This window comes from Myotis daubentonii, chromosome 11 (genome assembly GCF_963259705.1).
Source record: "Myotis daubentonii chromosome 11, mMyoDau2.1, whole genome shotgun sequence".
In the NCBI taxonomy this organism is placed as follows: Eukaryota; Metazoa; Chordata; class Mammalia; order Chiroptera; family Vespertilionidae; genus Myotis; species Myotis daubentonii.
Window position 1 is genome coordinate 37,843,167 of NC_081850.1, and position 15,280 is coordinate 37,858,446.

General features: G+C 42.3%; 1 long non-coding RNA gene across 1 annotated transcript in view; it reads right to left on the minus strand.

The window, feature by feature from the left end:
• LOC132211973 (uncharacterized) overlaps nt 1-15,280 on the minus strand; it is a 65,970-nt gene that overhangs the window by 48,751 nt on the left and 1,939 nt on the right. Inside the window, exon 2 of the long non-coding RNA XR_009447611.1 lies at nt 4,105-4,206. This is a non-coding gene — a long non-coding RNA (uncharacterized LOC132211973). The remainder of the gene's footprint in view (nt 1-4,104; nt 4,207-15,280) is intronic.

The following is a 15,280-nucleotide window of genomic DNA, read 5'->3' on the forward strand; positions in this document are numbered from 1 at the left end:
CAATAAATTGCATTAAGTCCACTAATTGTCAGAAAAATGCACATTAAAATCACAATGAGATTATCACCTCACACCTGTCAGAATGACTATCATCAATAAATCCCCATAGAGATTTATGAGGATGATCACTTAGTAATCACTGGGGTATACACCTGAAACTAATATAATACTGTATTTCAACTGTAATTTAAAAATAAAAAGTATTTTTAAGTCAATATAATAAAAAGGAAAAAATAGATAAATAAGTCCACAAATGACAAGTGTTGGCGAGGATGTGGAGAAAGGGGAACCCTTATGCACTGTTGGTGGGAATGCAGACTGGTGCAGCCACTGTGGAAAACAACAGTGTGGAGTTTCCTCAAAAAATTTAAAACGGAACTGCCTGTTGACCTAGCAATTCCACTTCTGCGGATTTATCCAAAGAAACCCAAAACACTAATTCAAAAGAATATATGTACCCCTATGCTCATTGCAGCAGTATTTACAATAGCCAAGATCTGTAAGCAACCCAAGTGCCCATCAATAGATAAGTGATTTTTTTAAAAAAGAAAAGTGATGGTACATATATACAACAGGATACTTGACCATAAAAAGAATGAAATCTTATCATTTGTGATAGCATGGATGTACCTAAAGGGTACTATGCTAAATGAAATAAGTCAGTCAGGGAAAGAATTATACCATATGATTTCACTTATACGTGGAATCTAAAAAACAAAATAAGCAAACAAAATTGAAACAAACTCATAGACACAGAGAGCCAACTGGTGGTTACCAGAGGGAGACTGGGTGAAAGATGTGAAAGGATTAAGAAGTACAAATTGGTAATTATACAATCGTCACAGGGATGTCAAGTTCAGCATGGGGAACACAGTCAATAATATTGCGATAACTATGTGTGGTGCCAGGTGGGCACTGGAAATATCGGGGCGGGGAACACTTTGAAAAATATATGTTTGTCTAACCTCTATGCTGTACACCTGAAACCAACACAAAATAGTATTGAAAGTAAACTGATTGAAAAATAAAATAAAATAATAAATGGGCAGAGGAACTGAATAAACATTTTTCCAAATAAGACATCCAAATGGCCAATATACATGAAAAGAAGCTCAAAATCACTTATCATCAGAGAAATAAAAATCAAAGTCACAATGAGATATCACCCCATACCTGTCAGAAAGGCTATTTCAAAAGGGCTAGATATAACAACTTGTGGTGATGATGTGAGTAAAGGAAACCCATGTGCACTGTTAGTGAGATTGTAAACTGGTTCTGCCAATATGAAAAACAGTATGGAGTTTCCTTTCAAAATTAAAAATAGAACTATCATATAATCCAGCAATTCCACTTCTAGGTATTTATCCAAAGGAAACAAAATCACTATTGCAAAATATATCTGCACCTCCATGGTCACTGCAGCATTATTTACAATAACAAAGACATAGAAACAACCTAAGTGTCTACTGATGGATGAATGGATAGTTTTAATTGATAACACACATACCACACAGGAACTTATTCATCCATAAAGAAGAATGAAATCATGCCATTTGCAACAACATGGATGAACCTTGAGGGCATTAACTAAGTGAAATAAGCCAGACAGAGAAAGACAAATACTATATGTTCTTAATTATATGTGGTATCTAAAAAAATTGAACTCATAGATTCAGAGAACAGATAGGTGCTTGCCAGAGGTAGGGGTTTCAGGTGAAGGGTGGAGAGGAGAGAGGGTGATGAGTGAATGGGTGATGGTCTAAAACAGTGGTTGCCAACCGGTGGTCCACAGACCACCGATGATCCATGAGGTCCGAAAGGTTGGCAACCGCTGATCTAAAGGTAGAAACTTCCAGTTATAAGATAAATAGGCCCTAGGGCTGTAAAGTACAGCATGGTCATTAGCTAACGACACTGTATTGTATATTTGAACATAGCTAAGAAAGTAAATCTTAAAAGTTCTTATCACAAGAAAAAAATTGTATCTATATGAGGTGATAGATGGTACCAAAACTTTCAGTGATCAATTCACAACATATACATACATATATATCAAATCATTATGTTGTATACCTAAAACTAATACCATGTTATATGTCAATTATATCTCATTTTAAAAAACATACTTTCTTCTCTGTTTACTTTGGGTTTAATGTGCTCTACTTTTCAGTTCTTAAGGTGGAAATTGAGGTCATTGATTTGAAAATTTTCTTCTTTTCAAATCAGGCATTTAGTGCCATAAACTTCCTCCTGTGTATTGTTTCAGTGGCACAAACTTGACATGCGCTTTCATTTTCATTCAGTTCAAAATATTTTCTAAGTTCCCTTTTCAATTTGTCTTTGATCTATGGGTTATTTAAAAGTATACTATTTAGTTTCCAAATATTTGGGGATTTTTCAAGAATTTTCCTGTTACTGCTTTCCAGTTTAATTCCACTGTGATCAGAGAATACGTTTTGTATGACTTAAATCCTTTTAAATGTACTAGTACTGGTTTCATGGCCCAAAATATGGTCTATCTTGATTTTCAGCCTGTTTGTACTATCAATGATTTTATGGAAAGTCAGAGTGTGTAAGTGACGGGCCCTCCATCACTCCCTCAGCCCACACACCCACCAGGAGAGGACAGCCAGCAGGCACTCCTGCTCACAGTGTGAATTCTGAACTGCCCTCCCCAGTTGTTCTATACAATCAATCGTGTCCCACACAGCAAACACACAGCCACAGGTATCCATTTGTTCTCCATGTTCTCTGCATCTCACCCTTTAAGTTGGACAGTCAATTCTGCACACCCACGGTTCTGATGACCCCACCCTGGCCACATCACATGTAGCTATTGCAAGTAAACACAGCAGCCTTTCCCCAGCCCCGCAGGCTGGAACCAAACAAAAGGGAGAGGAATTTCTGATTGGAAGGTTTCTACTGTGGTTGTGAATTCTTTGTAGTCAATTCAGCAAATGTTGGTCAAGCAAGTGTTTACCGTGTACAAGGCATGGCTCCGAACTTATGATTTAATCTTGGGCCAGCGAGTGGGGACTGATGTATTCAGAGAGGGTCGGTTTGGAGGGTAAGAGGAAGGAGAAAAGACCTAGTGTTGATGACAAAGGGAGCCCAACTTCCATAAAAAGGAAACAACCACATTCCCTGAAGAAGAACATAGCAGAGGTTGATTGCCTCTCTGTGTTTTGGGTCAAGGCAGTTCCCTGGCAGATGGGAATTCTAAGTCTTCTCCACAGAATAACCTGAGAGATCCCCTCTTTGCTTTCATCGCAGTAAATCAGTGAAAATTCTGCCCATTTCTTACCTCAAGATTATTCAATAGAATTGATACACAAAAAGCAATTGCTTCTAAGTTCACCTCTTAGCAGGAGTCCCGAGTCTTAGAAGTAGGACTGTTTGTTTTAAGCAGCCATGAGCCAATACCTAACAGCTCATAGGGCAGTGGTTCTCAACCTCTGGCCCTTTAAATACAGTTCCTCATGTTGGGACCCAACCATAAAATTATTTTCGTTGCTACTTCATAACTGTCATGTTGCTACTGTTATGAATCGTAATGTAAATATCTGATATGCAGGATGGTCTTAGGTGACCCCTGTGAAAGGGCCGTTCGACCGCCAAAGGGGTCGCGACCCACAGGTTGAGAACCGCTGTCACAGAGCCTTAGTCCCTAAGTTCAATTGGAGGAAGCACGGGGGTCTGAAGAGCACAGCATACTAGAAACATCTTAATGCTTTCTTTATAGGTCAGAACATCAAAGATTTAGCTGTCCCAGAACCAACACAGAATATCACATTCTTTATTTCTCTCCATTTTGCTTTTCTTCACAGTCAGGGGAGAAGGGGAGTCCTTAACATGCCCAAGGGAATGGGGACCCCTTTTACTGACTGGAAAAGATTACATAGCAGGACACAATGTGTCCACAGGTCCTCCTGGGGCTTGACCTGGAGCCAAATGAGGAGGTGAGGGTGAGCCCTGCTTCCCCAGCACCCTTCAGAAGGCGATCAGGACCCCCCTGTTCCCCAGCAGTCATGCCAGCCGATTCTCCTTCTACTCTGTGTAACTGTTTCTCAATAGCTATTAGTGTAAGAAGGCTTAAAGGCCTACCTTACAGGTATTGTGGGTTCAGTTGCAGACATCGCAATGAAGCAATCTGTAATCGTTGCTGGTGGAGGGTCTTGCCTTCAATTTGTAAAAATAAAGTAGTATCTGTGAAGCACAATAAAGCAAAACTCAATAAAACAAGGTGTGCCTGTGTATCACTCAATTCTAACTTCCTCTCTATCTACAAAACAGTCTATGGCAGTGGTTCTCAACCTTCCTAATGCCGCGACCCTTTAATGCAGTTTCCTCATGTTCCCCAACCATAAAATTATTTTCGTTGCTACTTCATAACTGTAATGTTGCTGTTATGAATCGTAATGTAAATATCTGATATGCAGGATGTATTTTCATTGTTCCAAATTGAACATAATTAAAACATAGTGATTAATCACAAAAACAATATGTAATTATATATGTGTTTTCCGATGGTCTTAGGGGAACCCTGTGAAAAGGTCGTTTGGCCCCCAAAGGGGTCGCGACCCACAGGTTGCGAACCGCTCGTCTATGGGGAAAAAAGAAACTTCCCAGAATTCAAACAAAAAAACTTGCGAATGTCTGTCTCCCTGCGGAACGCTGCCTGTTCTGGTCCAGAGAGAGATACTGGTTAGAGCTGGATTTTACAAACCAGCTTCTAGTTTATCCCCTTCATATTAGCAGAATAGTGAAGAACATCTTTGAACATTAGGTTTCTATGTCAAATTCATAAATAGCAAGTATATCTATAAGATGTTGATTTTAAAAACTGGCATGGCCTCTGTTATATGAAAGAGAAAATAATTATATGATGGGAGTGAGGAAGTTTAGAAGATGGAGAAAGGGTTCATTGACAGTAATATAAAGAATCACATTTTTTATCAAAAATGTTGGCGATCATCCATTCCTTGATACTGCTAATTTTGCTATAACATTGGCAGGCATGAGTTAACACACGAAATAATTAGCATTGGAACGTTGTCAGGATACAAACAGGAAGCAGGCCTAGAAGTAGGCCCCACTTGTTTATCTGGGAGAATATCTTTGGATACATAAGAAGCTGGTAACAGCGGTCAATTCCAAGGGACAGCGCTAGGGGTTTAGGGAAATGTGGATTCTAGGAAGGGAAATTTTTACTTTTCATGTTATAAACTTCTGAACTGCTTCATGTTGGCCGTGAATTAATTTTCTTATTAAAAGAGCAATGAGGACCCTGGTCACGTGGCTCAGTTGGTTGGAGCACTGTCCTTTGCACCACAAGGTTGTGGGTTCGATTCCCCGTCAGGGCACTTACAGTGGGGCTTTGATTTACGAGTGTCCCGACTAACGAGTTTTTCCGAGATACTAGCCGTCTCTCTGCCAATTTTTTGCTTTTAGTTGACAGAGTAATTTGAGTTAATGAGCTCCTTAACGAGCTCCATCACTTAAACTCGTAAGTCAAGGCCCCACTGTACCTAGATTGCAGGTTTGATCCCAGGTCCCAGTCAGGGCGCGGTTGGGAGGCAACCAATCAATGTCTCCTTCTCTCCTCCTCACCTCCTCCCCCGCTCTTTTCCTCCCTCTCCTCCTTCCACTCTCTCTGAAAATTCAATGGGAAAAATATTCTTGGGTGAGAATTAACCAAAAAATAAAATAAAATAGCAATGAGGTAGAACTGTGAGTTTTAGAATGGTAAAGACCTGTAAATTAAGTGAAAGCAGAAAGTCATATTCATGTGAAAAGAAAATGAGTTATATTAATGTATATACCTGTACATATATTTTTACATACATAGCTACATATATACCTAAAAGCACACAACAGAAGACCTATAAATATACATCATAACTTGATAGTGCTTACCTCTGGGGATGAGAGTAGGGAGGAATCAGGTAGTATTCAACGTTCTTCATTATTTGATTTTCCCCAAATGCATTCAATGATGTGCTACTTGTATAATATTTAAATCAATAAAAAAGGGACAATTTTTATGAAATCCTTCCCTCTATCTTGCAAGTGCTCCCGCTTCTCTGTAACAGCACTCTGAAAGACGGCTCCCGTCCCATTATATCTGATTCTGGTGGGGTTTCCAATCACAGGACCCCCGCCACCACCTGAGGGTGGACACATGACCCAAGGGAGGCCAATCGGTTTACCGCCTCTAGGAACCTGAATTGAAGCAGAAACACATGGGGACTGGAGGGATCTACAAATGAGTCGTCCAAAGGCCAAATCTTAAACAGCCGTGTTTCTGAGGCTGTTAACAAGATTCTGAGGCTTCTGTGCTTCTGAGCCCTGGTTTTTAAAATTCTTCTTTGATTTTCCTTCTAGTAAATTCCATTTTTAAAACAAAGCAAACAAAGAGAGTAACAAATTTATGGAAAACAATAAAGAATTCAGGATGGATCACACTGAGTCCATGTTTCCTATAAGGCAGTGGTTCTCAACCTTCTGGCCCTTTAAATACAGTTCCTCATGTTGTGACCCAACCATAAAATTATTTTCGTTGCTACTTCATAACTGTAATGTTGCTACTGTTATGAATTGTAATGTAAATATCTGATATGCAGGATGGTCTTAGGCTACCCCTGTGAAAGGGTCGTTTGACCGCCAAAGGGGTCGCGACCCACAGGTTGAGAACTGCTGCTACAAGGCATTCACGTGCAAATGTGGGTTTGGAACTCAGAAGAGAACATGAACTGGCGGCTCAGATTTAAGAGCTATGAGAATTCCAGCCGAAGTCTGTGATCCAAGAGAAACAACAGAGTCAAGGACGGAACTATAGGAAACACCACCCCCTGAGGATGGAGAAAGAATGTCAGACACTGTCATTTACTTGCACACAGTGGTTGTATCAGGTGAGGCCTGCCATACCCGGTCCTTCTGAGACCTTGAACATAATTTCTTGTGCACCTACCGACTGGGCATGGTCTCATGGTTGCAATGTAACTGCACAGGTATGTATGATGCTTCGTCATTGTCACATAATATAAAGGCAGTGTAGCCAGGTGACAATAAGAAATCGGATGCAGGATAACATGCTAGATCCAGATAGTGTACGTGATGTAAGGACCTTTTGCAACCATTTAAAGAAGTGGTCCTCAACTTTCTGGCCCTTTAAATACAGTTCCTCATGTTGTGACCCAACCATAAAATTATTTTCGTTGCTACTTCATAACTGTAATGTTGCTACTGTTATGAATCGTAATGTAAATATCTGATATGCAGGATGTATTTTCATTGTTCCAAATTGAACATAATTAAAACATAGTGATTAATCACAAAAACAATATGTAATTATATATGTGTTTTCCGATGGTCTTAGGGGAACCCTGTGAAAGGGTCGTTCGACCGCCAAAGGGGTCGCGACCCACAGGTTGAGAACCGCTGGTTTAAGGTAAAACAGCACGTGAGTTTTTTAGTGACCCCTTCTCCCATCACCGTACAACCCACATTCCATGACAAGGAAATGGGGTTCTCCAGAGAAACAGGAGAGAACGTGAGGTCTCCCTTTGGAGGTCCCATCCAGGACACTTGGTATCTGTGATACAGCACACGTGCCAGTTAACACTGGAAAAGGCCTCTGGCGCAGCAAAACACTCGCCACATTTTCTGCCAAAACACGGCCTGTTAAATCAGAGGTCACAAACATGCTCACCAAACCCAGGCGTTCTCAATCTTAACTGCACGTTGGAATCACCTGACAATTAAAAAAATATGCTGACGACTCCTCCTGCCGCCCGAGATTCTGATTTAATTGGCCAGCGGTGTGACTTGGACTTTTAAAAGCTCCCCAGGTGATCCTACTGTGCAGCTATGGTTTAGATTTTTTTTAAAAATTTTTTTAAAAACAGTGGTTCTCAATCTTTTGGCCCTTTAAATACAGTTCCTCATGTTGTGACCCAACCATAAAATTATTTTCGTTGCTACTTCATAACTGTAATGTTGCTACTGTTATGAATTGTAATGTAAATATCTGATATGCAGGATGGCCTTAGGCGACCCCTGTTAAAGGGTCATTCGACCGCCAAAGGGGTCGTGATCCACAGGTTGAGAACCACTGGTTTAGAACCTCTGAATGAGGCATAAATGTATTTTGTGTGGCCTGCATGACAATAGCCTGTACAGCATATTTAAAATTTGAAACTATTTTCTAATAAATAAAAATTAGTCAATTTCATATATTCCCCTCCTCCCCCAAATCATGCAGATTTCAGGCTTCTGTTGGAATACCTGTGAACTGTAGGCCTGCATTCTCACTATTCAACTATGCTGGGCTGCCATCACACTGGATATCAGCATTTTCTCTGCGTTCCACCATCTTCCCCCACCCTTCGCACTATCACCACAGCACAGGGCCAGTGACAGTTGCTACTTATCATCCTGCTTGCATTGTGGGTTTTCCACATCACTGTGAAGAGCAGTGAAAGACTAGTGCTTATCACTGTGTCTCCAACAGAGGCAGGAAAGCGAAAGGCAGGACAGAGGGCATGTGGCCAGAGGGCATGTGGCCAGAGGGCCTGCCACTCACTTCCGGGACCTGCCTGGCCCCTGCAGCATTTAGATGTGTGCCCTTGCTTTAAATCTAACTATGTTTTCCAACAGAAGCATCAAAATGCCTCAGAGCCTTCAGAGCAAAACTGCTGAGAAGTGAGAGCCCCACCTCTAATTATCTTAATAATTAGATGGCTCTCTAATACAAGAGAAAGCTGTATTAAAAGCAGTGAGCATCAAATGGGCATGCAATGGCACCAGAGAGGGAGTTCCAGAATTAAGGAAATGCCGGAAGGTTGAAAACTTTGTACTAAGTATAAGGGACAGAGGGAGCTGAGCTGAACCTGACCTGTGAGGTACAGGAAAGCCTAACCTGGAGAGTAAAAGAAAAGAAAAAAGGAAGACTGCAATCTTAGCGGTAGAGTGCAGCCTTGCTCCCCAGGGAGCTGGTGACCAATTCAGCCAAGCTCGAGTCCATTTGAGAAGCCCCTTTGTAAGCCTGCCCAGGATTGGTACCTTCCTCACCTAGCCTCTGGGTCTGTGCATACAGTCCCCTCTACCTTGCTATGCTCTTCCTCCCTCCCCCTCCCTGACCTTCTCATGCTCCCAGTCAACTCCTCCTGTCTCAGGTCTCAGGGACTCATGCCCTCACCACCCCCAACTAAGAATTGGGCTACTCCTATGTGTTCCTTTTGCACCCTGTAATTACCCCATCAGAGCACTTATGTGGCTTTTGTAAATGCTTTTATAGTATCTCTTGCCTCACAAAAATCAACTCAAAATGAATTAAGGACATATACAAGACCTGAAATTAAAACGACTAGAAGAAAACACAGGAGAAAAGCTTCATGACATTGGTCCTGGCAATGATTTCTTGATTATGACACTAAAAAGCACAACAACAAAAGCAAAAATAGACAAATGAAGCTACATCAAACTAAAAAGCTTCTGCACAGCAAAGGAAACAATCAATGGAGTGAAAAGACAACCTATGGAATGGGAGAAAATACTTGCAAATCATATGTCTGCTAAGGGGCTATTATACAAAATGTTAATATCTAAGAAACTCCTACAACTCAATAGCAAAAAAACAAAACAAACAAACAAACAAGCAAAAAAACAAAAAACAAACAAACAAACAAAAACAACAACAAATAACCCAATTTAAAAATAGGCAAAAGATTTGAATAGACATTTCTCCAAAAAAGACATACAGACAGCCAATAGATATGTGAAAAGATACTCAACTAATCATCAGGGAAATGCAAATCAAAACCACTATGAAATATCACCTCAAACCTGTTAGGATGACTATTATCAAAATGTCAAAAGATAACAAATGTTGATAAGGATATAGAAAAAAGGGAACCCTTGTGCACTACTGATGAAATTCAAAATGATACAGCCTCTATGAAAAACAGTACAGAGCTTCCTTTAAAAATTAAAAGAATTTCCACATGACCCAGCAACGCCACTTCTGGACATATACAAAAAAAAAAAATTGAAATCATGATCTTGAAAAGATATCTGCACTTCCATGTTTATTGCAGCATTAGTCACAATAGCCAAGATATGGAAACAACCTAAACATCCGTTGACAGATAAAGAAAATGCAGTATATAAACACGATAGAACACTATTCCGTCTTTTAAAAGAAGGAAATCCTGTTGTATGTGACAACATGGTGTACCTAAAGGGAATTATGCTAAGTTTATAAATCAGTCACAGAAGGACAAATGCAGCATGATTCCATTTATATGAGGCCTCTAACATAGTCAAACCCTTAGAAATAGGTGGCTGCCAGGGGCTGGGGGAAAGGGGAAATGGGGAGCTGCTGTTCAATGGGTACACGGTCTAGTTTCAGTTATGAAAGAGCCTTAGAAGGAAGCCCGACTCCTGAAACCTAATCTCAGATGTGACATGCCAACACTTCTGCCACATCTGTTCGTCACACAGACCAACCCTGGTACAGTGTGGCAGGAGACTACACAGGGGTGTGACTACCAGGGGTGAGGCCATTTGGGGCTGGCTACTACACTCTCTCCCCCTTCCTTGCTTTATTTTCCTCCATGCCACCTATGAACAACTAACATTACTTAACTTATTTTGTTGATCCTGTCTCCCCACAATAAAATGTAAGAAGGATTTTTTTTTTTTTTGCCTGTTTTGTTCCCTGTTGTATCATCAGCGCCTAGATCGGTGCCTGGCACAGAGTAGGGTTTCATTAAGTGTTAAATGGTGAGCAACGACCCACCCAGCGGCAGTATTTCTATAAGAAACTCGCCAGAGTTCCCACTCAGAATATTGTAGCTCATAAGTACCGCCCCCACTTTTAAAAAAATATATTCTTGTACTTGATTCTCACAATCTATGAGGAAAACAGGACAGCATTTTTACGCCCCACTCTGTTCATGAAGAAACTGAAATCCAGGAAGATTAAGGGCCTTCCTATCCATGGTGAGCAAATGGTGCTGGTGGGTCTAGGTAGGTTCCCCTGCCCTTGCCCGGTGCACCCCTCTTCCAGGGCCCCCCTACTGCACGGTGCAGCCTGAAGCATCACTGACGGGTCACAATCCACACAGAAGAGGTCACTAACAGCTCACGTCTTCCCATAATGGATAGCTCATGCTGGTTCACACAACTTTCACTCGGGCCAGCCCGGCCCTGCTGGGTGAAGGGGAGCTGAGAAGCCTGCAGCCAAGGCCCAGGGGAGCGCTCTGACGCGATTCTCCTCTGTCCGAAGGCAGGCTCCCTTCGCTCTGCCGGAGGTCCAGTCCAGGGCTCCAGTCCAGGCTGCCTCAGCTGGGTTCTCATGAGCAGGAATGGGGAGCAACGGTCCCCACGGACAGCAAGCAGAGGGCTGTGCCACCGTAGGCTGAACCAGCTCTGAACCAACCCCCCTCCTCAATAGAAAGCAAACTGCTGCTAATTTAGAAGCTTAAAAAACAACAATGAAACCCCTCCCCCAGTCCCAGCCTCCCCACACACACACAGGCACCCCCTGACGGACAATGGAGTCCCAGGGAGGGATCTAGGTTGGTCTCAAGGTGCTTTCCTAGGTAATCCCATTGTCTCCTTCAGGGAAGAGGTCCAGAGGCCACATCGGCTCCTTCCCCCTTAGCCCCTGTGAGGCATAAAGTACTTTAACAACACGCATGTAACTTCAATTCAGTTGATCAACAAGCTCTCCTCTGAAAATGAGCAGAAGGATAGCAACAAAGATGCCAGTTACACTTCAATAGGGAAGCCCCAATCCTACACCCTGGCACTTGTGCTTGCCCAAGGCAGAGGAGAGAAGTCAGGTGGGCCCTGGGTCCTAGCAGAAAGCAGTGTAGGGGGTTGACAACTGCATCAGGTGAGGGAGAGAGAAGAAAGCTGGCACACTGTGATGGCCAAAGGGAAAGGAAGGGTGACCCTGCCTTCCTGTCTTCACCTAACTTTATAAAGACCACTCACTCCTCTGCCCTGTTGGTAGTGGGGAGGGGAGGGGCCCAGATCAGCTGCAGGGACCTGGCTTCTCCGTGATCGGAACCAGCCAGCAGTCCCCTGAAGCACAGACCCTGCTGTCTATGATCCTCCCGGGCCACAGGTGCACGGCCAGCCATGAGGCCAGTGTGTGGCTACTTGAGTTTGCTATTATCCGTGTTTTGCACATATAGTTTCACTTAATCCTCAGGCCAACCCCTGAGGTAAAAGTGTATTTGCTTGGTTTTACAGATGAAAATACTGAAACGCAGGTTAAAAACCAGACCAAGGACACACAGCAAGGGGCAGAGCAGTAATTTGAACACTATTAACAACATTTAAATAAAACTTTGGAATAAGGCGAAAATATGACTTTTGGGTATTTCATTCAATTATACTACAAAAGCAGTTCTTAACTGGGGGCAATCCCCCAGCCCCAGCCCCAAAGGACATTTGGCAACATCAGGAAACCTTTCTAAGTGTCAAAAACTGAATGGGGAGCAAATCCTGCTGCCACCTAGTGGATAGAGGCCAGGGCTGCTGCGGAACACCTAATGCGTGTGACAGCCCCCACAACAAAGAATCAAGATTGTCCAGGCCATGCCCTGGCTGGGTGGCTCGGATGGTTGGATCACCATACTGTACGCCAGAGGTTGCAGGTTTAATTCTCAGGACACATACCTAGGCTGTGGGTTTGATCCTGGTCGGGGCGCATATGGGAGGCCACCAATGGATGTTTCTCTCTCACATCAATGTTTCCCTCTCCTTTCCTCGCTCTCTAAAAACAAATAAATAAATAAATAAATAAAAATTCTCAGGTGAGGATTAAAAACAAAACAAAACCTCACTATAAAAAAAAAAAAAAATTGGCTCAGGGATTGAGTGTCGACCTATGAACCAGGAGGTCACAGTTTGCTTCCCGGTTAGGGCACATGCCTAGGTCGCGGGTTCGGTCCACAGTATCAGGTGTGCAAGAGGCAGCCGATTTAATGATTCTCTCTCATCATTGATGTTTCCATCTCTCTCTCCTTTCCCTTCCTCTCTGAAATCAATAAAAACATATTTTTAAAAAATTGTCCAGTACACGAGGTCAATAGTGCCGCTGTTGAGAAACTGTGTTCTAGGACAATGGGACTATGTTTGACTTATTACCTGCTATTAATTAGGCCTCAAGGATGTCAACTTGTAGAAAACTGATGATTCTTGTCTAAGAAGGTTATAGTTATATAGACCTGAAGGACACTAACAGCAATCTTATTCCAGAATTCTCATTATCACCAACTAGATAAATCAGTCTCTTCAATCCTCTTTGAAACCAGTTTTGCCTTTCTTCTGTTCCCTCTCATATTTCCCTGGGACAACCATAACAAAATATCGCAGACTAGGTGGCTTAAACAACAGAAATTTGTCTTCTCACAGTTCTGGAGGCTGGAAGGCCACAATCAAGGTGTCAGTAGGGTTGGTCTCCTCTGAGGCCTGTCTCCTTGGCTAGAATTGGCCGCCCTCTTGCTGCCTCTTCATGTTGTCTTTTCTCTGTGCACATGCACCCCTCATGTCTCTTTCTCTTTTTATAAGCACATCAAGTTATGTCGGAGTAGGGTCCCAGCTTTATGACCCCATTTAACATCAATGACCTCTTTAAACCTCTATCTCCAAATACAGTCACATTCTGAAGTACTACTTGAGGTTAGGATTTCATCATATGAATTTTGGGGGAGCACAATTCAGCCCATAACATCTCTGTAATTAATTCATCTTTGACACATGCTCAGCATATATTTGTATGATAAGTATGTCAACTTTTTGAAAATTGTGCTTTGCAAATACATCTGCCTGAGTCCACAAAGTCTACCTGTTTTTACTATAGCAGGCTGTTTGCTTGAGAGCTACTGGCATATTAACACCAATTCAACGAGAAAAATTACTCTCTAAAGGGCTATGTCAGATACATGCTTTTTTTCTCTTGTCCTCTCAACCAGCGAGAATCCTTTGCCTGAGCTTTCTTAATCTGTCAGATCAAGGATCAAACACAATCACACATGGTCCCAAGGGACCCTGTAGGGAACCTTTCTCAGCAAATAGATCCAAGCCTCCTTTTTTTCTGAAAGTTTCAATAATCAGCACAGTATTTAAATAATGCCCGTTTCATGTTTCTTGTCAAAAACATTTTGTAATTATTGATCAATTAATTTCACTATCTTCTTAACTTAATCTATATTAAGGTCAAGATCATGTTATCAAATTACATTCCAGAGCTGGGATTTATATTCTGGTCCTGCAATCAGTCTCCTGGGACACACTGCAATTTCTCGTCCCTCGTTACAGAAAAATTTGCCCTTAGCAAATGTCAGAGAACATCCCCAGCAACTTCTCGTATCAATCAATCCAAGCAAATATAATGGATAATGGGCTTGCTTTTCCCCAGAGCTGAAGTCACCTCCTGGCAGGAAGTTAAGTGATGGGCTCTGAGTCAGAGCACTGAGCTGAAGCCCAGAGCCTCGCAAGAATGAGAATTTGGAGACTTAAGTTTTCATAATTTATGATGAACTGGGGATAGTACTCATTTTTGGTATCCTGGCAAGTTTTATCATCTTCCTTCATCTGGTAATATGCCTCCTCCTCCCCCCACCCCACCCCCCGGGAACCGACCAAATCATGTTACTCCTTAGCAATAGTGATTGCTCCAAGGGGTGGGCATATGATCACAGAGCCAATCAGAGCTCTCCCCTGGGACAGATCTACTGAAACTAGGGAAATTATTGTTTCTTAAGACCGCAGGGTAAGAGCACAGGAATAAAAATCAGGAGGCCATTTTGATCATGGGCACATCATTTAAATTCTCTGAACCTCCATTTCTTCATCTGAAATTAGGTGCAGGTCAGAGAGAATTGAATTAGCAATTGCTTCGCACCCCAGTCACCCCCTTACACCACTTTCTTTTGGCCCCAAAAGAATGCATTTCTACAACAACTTTGGCTTTATTTTCCAACAAGAGGGACACTTTAAGGTTTGCTATGAGAAATGAGAAGAAATGCTAGCCCAAAGTGGGGCTCCTTGGATGCTGCCACCACCTGTGCTGCTCTCTTCCCCCCAACCCTCCCCAAGACCCTGTAGGAGAAGGCTCTTCTAGCTGTCCTCTAACTCTTCAACCCTCAGTGTGCTCTCAGACGGAAGAACTGCAGGGACACCATTGGACACTGTGCTGTATCAAATAAATGTGCACCGTTGGAGGATGTCTGCCATATAATTTTAGAAACCTGCGGGAGCT